At 30.0% G+C, this 6,410-nt stretch overlaps 1 long non-coding RNA gene across 7 annotated transcripts; it reads left to right on the plus strand.

The window, feature by feature from the left end:
* The first annotated feature begins 211 nt into the window (after window positions 1–211).
* On the plus strand, window positions 212–4,121 carry LOC144999759 (uncharacterized). Of its 7 annotated transcripts, none has more exons than XR_013660994.1 (7): window positions 212–567; window positions 655–801; window positions 880–929; window positions 1,400–1,477; window positions 3,046–3,098; window positions 3,524–3,615; window positions 3,754–4,121. It is a non-coding gene; the product is annotated as an uncharacterized LOC144999759 (long non-coding RNA). The 7 variants fall into 7 exon arrangements; XR_013660995.1 differs by having other exon boundaries at window positions 3,046–3,088; XR_013660996.1 differs by lacking the exon at window positions 3,046–3,098 and having other exon boundaries at window positions 213–348; window positions 506–567.
* Window positions 4,122–6,410: the final 2,289 nt, after the last annotated feature.

Consider the following 6,410-nt stretch of genomic DNA (forward strand, 5'->3'; position numbering starts at 1 on the left):
TATATATATATATATATATATATATATATATATATATATATATATATATATATATATATATATATATTCTGTTTAAAAGGAATAATAAACGTGCCAATCGTTTGTCAATTTTCGTCCTTCACATTTGGTTTTATTTATATCCACTTTCTTTTTATGTTTATTTATATTCCACTTTCTTTTTATGTTTCTATTTGTTTGCTGAATTGACTAGTCAGCATTTTGATGGCCTTGCTTTTTCGTGGCAGCTGTAGCTTTTGCATTCGGTTGTTTGTTGATTTTTATTTTCCCTACCTCTTTCCTTCATCGTCTCCTTCTGTTTCTCTGCACTCCTCGCTCTTTCTTTCCCAGGTAATTTTACTCTTTTATTGTTCTTTTCTTTCATCTGTTGTCGATTTTTTTGGTTGCTTTTGTGTTTATTATGTGATGGATGTTCGGCGGAAAAGGGGGGCTGACCCGGTGCTTCGTCTTCTTCTGTTATCTCTGTTGGTCGCCGGCGAAAATGTAGGCGTTTCGATGGCCTCTCTGTTCTTCCGGAGTATGTTGACTCTGGCGACTCTACCTGGGTTTGTGAGTTCTGCAATGCTTTTTTTTGGTACGTTTATATATTCATCCTGTTGCCAGCTTCTTCGTAACTTCTAAGTCCTATCTTGCCAGAAAGTCTCGGATTATTCAAAGCTGTCTGCAGAGGGAACTATCACTTAATGCATCAACCATTGCTTGATTCAGGTTTCGAAACCAAATAGTTTTAGGGATCATTTCAAACACCTTAATGTGATTCGTTTTCTTTTCTGGGATAATTAGGTTGGTTTTCATTTTTGATATGATTTTTTTTCCACTTTGCGAATTGAAAGGAGACTTGATGGGCTAACTTTTCTGCAGGATTTGATCAGGGATTCACTCAACGGATGCTGATACTTACCATGAAGAAGGTAGTTTGGTTTCCTTTGGTTTCTTAGGTACATTTAAATGCTAATAGTGATCATAAAGAAGAGACTTGTATTAGATGTTTTATTCTATCCGATCACGATCAGAATTGGTTGAAGCCTCTTATCGGATGTGATGAACTGTAATGAGGAGTGGGTGAAAATGGAATCCAAATATGAAAAGTTGCTTATATAAGTGCCAACATAATTGAATGGTTACTCCTTACTACTTTATTTATTTTTTTGCAGATTACCAACTTACTTTATCTATGTATCTACAATGATACTGGTGATTTTGGTTTTAACATATATATATATATATATATATATATATATATATATATATATATATATATATATATATATATATATATATATATACTCTCTGTCACTTTGTTGCAGAATATAAATATTGTAATTTATGGTTTTATATTATATTTTTAGTGGATCTGATCATGTTTTGAATCGTGTGGCAGGGGAAAAGAGGTATTGAGAAAAAACCCTTTCAACTTCCTGACTTCATTGCAGCCACTGGGATTGAGAAAATTAGACAAGTAAGATTTTTTTTTTTTGATGGAATTGGAATTTGGGATTCCATTCCAATCCTTTAAATTCTGTGTTTGATTGATTTCATCCTTCTTGGGAAGCATGTAAGTAATTCAATTTAATTCTTTTTTTAGTAAAAGACCAAAATACCCTCTTTGTGTATATATTGTATTTATATGAACAATAAACAAAAATGATTGAACACACATTAGAATATATATATATATATATATATATATATATATATATATATATATATATATATATATATATATATATATATATATATATATATATTCAACTATTGAATACGATATTCCATTTCTTGAAAGAACCAATTACTTGACAAATTATGACTCCTTAGATTCTTATTCCTTTGACAGATTTAGTTTATTCCAAAATTATTTTACGAACCAAACTCCAAACATAGTTGTGAAGCCACCGGTTAAGTAATCTCCCAATCTTTAAATAAATGAATTTAACCCTTCTTTTGGTAAAATAGTAAATATAACATCAAGTCTTAGAAGAAGTATAAATGATCTTGAACATCTAAAACGATAAATGTAAGTTAATTATAAATATCTATTTTGTCAACCTGAGCAACCATAATTTTTATCGTTGGATCTGTCATTAAAGTCGATAACGTACCTTTTATATACTCTCGTTACGTGAATTACAAAATCAGTTGCTGCAGATGCTGATCAAAATCAGTTGCTAAGTGATTCCTTTACAAAAAAACGAAAAACCTACTAATCTAACTGATTTTTTTTTTTTTTTTTTTGGCAAATTTCATGTCTAAAGGTTTTCTTTTGCAATTTTGGTCTTTATTTTCTTTTGCACTTTTCGTTCCAGTTTTTTTTCATTTCTGGTCCTAAAAAAGATTTCATTACAAAAAGTTTGTCTTTTGAAATTATGGTCCTCATTTTAAGTTTCTGTAAGTTCTTTTTTTTGTCTTCTAAGTAAAATAACGATATTAACCCTTTTTAAATATTTGTTATTTAATTACCTGATTTCAATAATAATAGAACTACATGACAATATAAAAATAATATCAAAAAGTTAAATAAAGGGTAATATAGTCATTTGCACATGGAAGAAGGACAAACATTATTATGATTCTCCAAAATAAGGAGCATATAGCAATATATGTTACAAAACCATTAATTTTGATGTGTTTGCATGTTCCTTTATTATAGGCTTACTAGACTACTATGTCAATAATTTAGGGCTTTTAGGTTGGTTTGGTCAAATATGAGCTTACTTTAATTTAGGTTAGTTTAATTTATAAACTTTAACTTTTATTCAATATAATGATAGATTTGATTTTTTGAATAATCAACCCGACAAAATATAATTGAGTGTTGATAAAAATGTATATGTAGGCACAATTTGGACAACAGCAGTTGCTACCTCAATGGCTCACACAAGTGCTAAGAGAGTTGCACTTAAACCTAGCCTTAGGCTTATTCATGCCACGTTTCTAATCTATAAATTATACGGTTTATATCGAAGCATTTAAACAATTTATATTTATCTCTGTGCTTATTTTATATGTATTTGTTTTCTCCATCCTCAGGAGTAGTGCCGGTTTGTTGGTCATTTTATCCCCACACCCGTAGGTAATTGAAGGTGATTGAAGCAGGGGACAAAAAATGTTTTGTTAAAACAAAAAACAAGAACAAATGAACAATAGCAAAACATTTTTGTTTGGGTTTGTAAAGAGTTTTTGTATTTGTTGAATTTATAATTTTAGATTGTTACTTTTTTGCTAATTACAATCACCGGTCTAGGCATCCATTCAAATACTGTTGTTACAATTTATAGTAAATAATCACACTGCATCAATCTCTTTTGTCTGGTACGCAAGCACCCATTCAGTAAAATGTTTATCCTTTTTTTTTTTCTAATAGGTTAACTCAAACGTTGATTTTCACTTCACCATGTAATTGATATTCATGGTTTCATATCGATTTTCTGTTTGTGAACCGGTGTAGCAAACTAAATCTTAATAAATATTATTATATTTATAATAATTTTGTTTTTTGGTGTAGCAGGTGGCCCCAACAACATGGGATTAGATATATGCTTATGAACATCTTTTGGGGGCTTGGAATCGGTGGCTTCACAATGCCAAACAATTCAAATGGTAACTAACTTATTTACTTATTATTTAATCTGTCAAAATCATCATTCATATCTCACAAATAAACAAACTCATATATTTTTCGTTTTTATTAATAAAATAAAAAACACCGTGCCTCCAAAATAATTGTATGCTACACAGCTGGCACAGCTACAAGAAATGAGATTCTTTGACACACGTGAGAATCGTCAAGCACTGACAGCCACTGCAGGTAATGTTCATGCTGCATCTGAGAGTCTATTTGGAATTTTTATGGAATACTGATTATGTAATTGATGTCTTTTAGTTTATCATTTAAATGTAATGTCACATTTTAGTGTATGATTTATATGTGTGTTTTTCTCTAGAGGAAGAAGAGCAATGTATTTGCAAACTTGCAGGTAAGGCATTACATGCAATTGTTCTTCCTTTCATTGTCTGCAATTGTGTCCGTTTGTATCTTTCTACATTTGTTTTTTTTGTGGGACATCTTTTTTCCATGAGCATTCGTAATATTTTGATTACACATATTTCCCTTTTTGTTGATCGTAATTGTTGAGGTTGGTCATGCAGTTTTTAAGGTGCCTTCTATTTTTGAAGATACACATCTTGGTAGTTAATAGTAACAGAAAAAATTGTCGCTTCCGACACCCGCCCAATACCATAAAGCCATCCACTAGCTGCCATCACCACCATCACCACCGCCAAAATTATATAAATGGTCCATATGGTTTACCCGTCGTCACAAATTCAGTCCCTACTACGTTAAAAGACCAAATTACCCTCACATTAACGGACAAAAAACAACGCTCTATATTTTCCGAATTGGTTTTCCAGCCGCTGCCATACATGGCAATAAAGTTCAATTTGTGAGACTGTTTCTTTATTTTCCTCATTTATTGCAAGAAATAATGATTTAGATTTCTTTACTTATGTAATTAGATGACATTGTTTATCTTTCTTTACTAGATTATCTCAATGTAATTCAACATGCTACTTTACTTTACAAAGCAATACCTTCAGACCACGGCAACGCCGGGGAATCTTTTCTAGTTTATATTATATTTATCTCCATGTCTTAAATCATATAATCTAATATATTAATACATTTTGCATTTTTTTTGTCTTTTTTTTTCTTTTTATCTTTTTTTTTTTGTATTTTGTTTTAAAAAAAATTTATTATTAACTTTTTCTTAATTTTTTCGTTTTTACGTTTTATTTTTCATCAATTTGATAAATTTTTTTAAATATTTTTCACAAAATGTAAAATGTATGAATATATATATATATATATATATATATATATATATATATATATATATATATATATATATATATATATATATATATATATATATATATATATATATATATATATATCAGAGTATATTGCAATTTTGGTGTTTGAATTATTTTTTGTTTTCTATTCTTTTATGTAACGTCCGTAGATCCGGGCTAATCAATTTAGAGACGTTAAGCGTCTAAAATGACTTTTTGATAGAAGATTATTTAGAATGAATAATCTTAACTAAGGGGCTGTTTGATAAACGTCTGACCGAGTCGGGTCAGACATATTTTGTTGACTCGGTTAGCAGATGTGTGTTTGTTAAACCAAATCTAGATAGCTGACTCAGTAAAAGATGGGGAATTAGAGCTGACTGATACCGTTCCAAATATGCCCTTGCCCTAAATTCGTTTCAGCACCTCCAAAAAAAACGTCTTCATCCTCTTTTAAAGACAACAGCGATCGGCAGCACCCAACGCAAGATCCTGCTATTCTTCTTCCATCGACAACAGCTACGGTGCAATGCCTCCCTCTTTATTCTTCTTCCATCGCTATTTCTCTTCAATCACAGCCGCATCCCACATCGACATCTCCACAACGAGCCGTCATCTCTCTTGTTGGACACAAAATCGTCAAACAGGTAAAGATATGACTTTTTCTTCTATTTCCTCATCCTTATTTCTCTTCCATCGTTATTTTTCTTGTATTGTTTTGTTAATGATTTTTGAAATAAGAAAATATGTATGTATAAGATATAAATTCAAAATCCATTCTTCAATTTTTCTGTTAATGATGTTATGCTATTTGAAGTTTTTGTGTATAACATATGAAATCAAAATACCTTTGTGTTCTAATATTATGAATTCTGAAATTGTATTTGAATTAGAAGTTCTTTGTTTTAGTTATTTGTGTATAAGATCTGAACTTTGAAGTTCTTTGTGTATAAGAGATGGAATTTGAAGTTTTTTTTGTTTATACGCTATAAAATCAGAATTTATGTTTGTTTTATTATGAAATAAAAATCCAGATGTTGTGAAGTTGTTTAGGAATATGTTGATACAATTGACGATAATTGTTAGCTTCTTATTTTTTGTGAATTGGAAGCAATTTCAGTGTTTATCTTCATCTTGATAAAAATTATGACAAACTAGTTTAAATATTTATGTTTTAGGATGTTGGTTTATACCTTTGTCATGTTTAAATATTTATGTAAACTAGTTTAAATACTTGAATATTGTTCTTGATCTTGATAAAAGTTATGATAAATTACTTTAAATATTAATGTTTTAGGATGTTGGTTTGGAACGAGAGTGAGGACAAAACGTTTCTTGATGCATGTATCCATGAACTAACCACTAATGATCGTGAGGGTTCTAGGCTTAAGGCGAGTTTATGGAAGACAATACGTGAAAAATTCATAAATGAACACGGTAAAGAGGTTGATCAGAAGCAAATGAGAAACCACTTTGACTACTACAAATCAGAATATGTTGCTTGTGTGAAACTGAAAAACAAAACTGGCAATATATATGAT

This window comes from Lactuca saligna, chromosome 6 (assembly GCF_052625555.1).
Source record: "Lactuca saligna cultivar CGN05327 chromosome 6, ASM5262555v1, whole genome shotgun sequence".
In the NCBI taxonomy this organism is placed as follows: domain Eukaryota; kingdom Viridiplantae; phylum Streptophyta; class Magnoliopsida; order Asterales; family Asteraceae; genus Lactuca; species Lactuca saligna.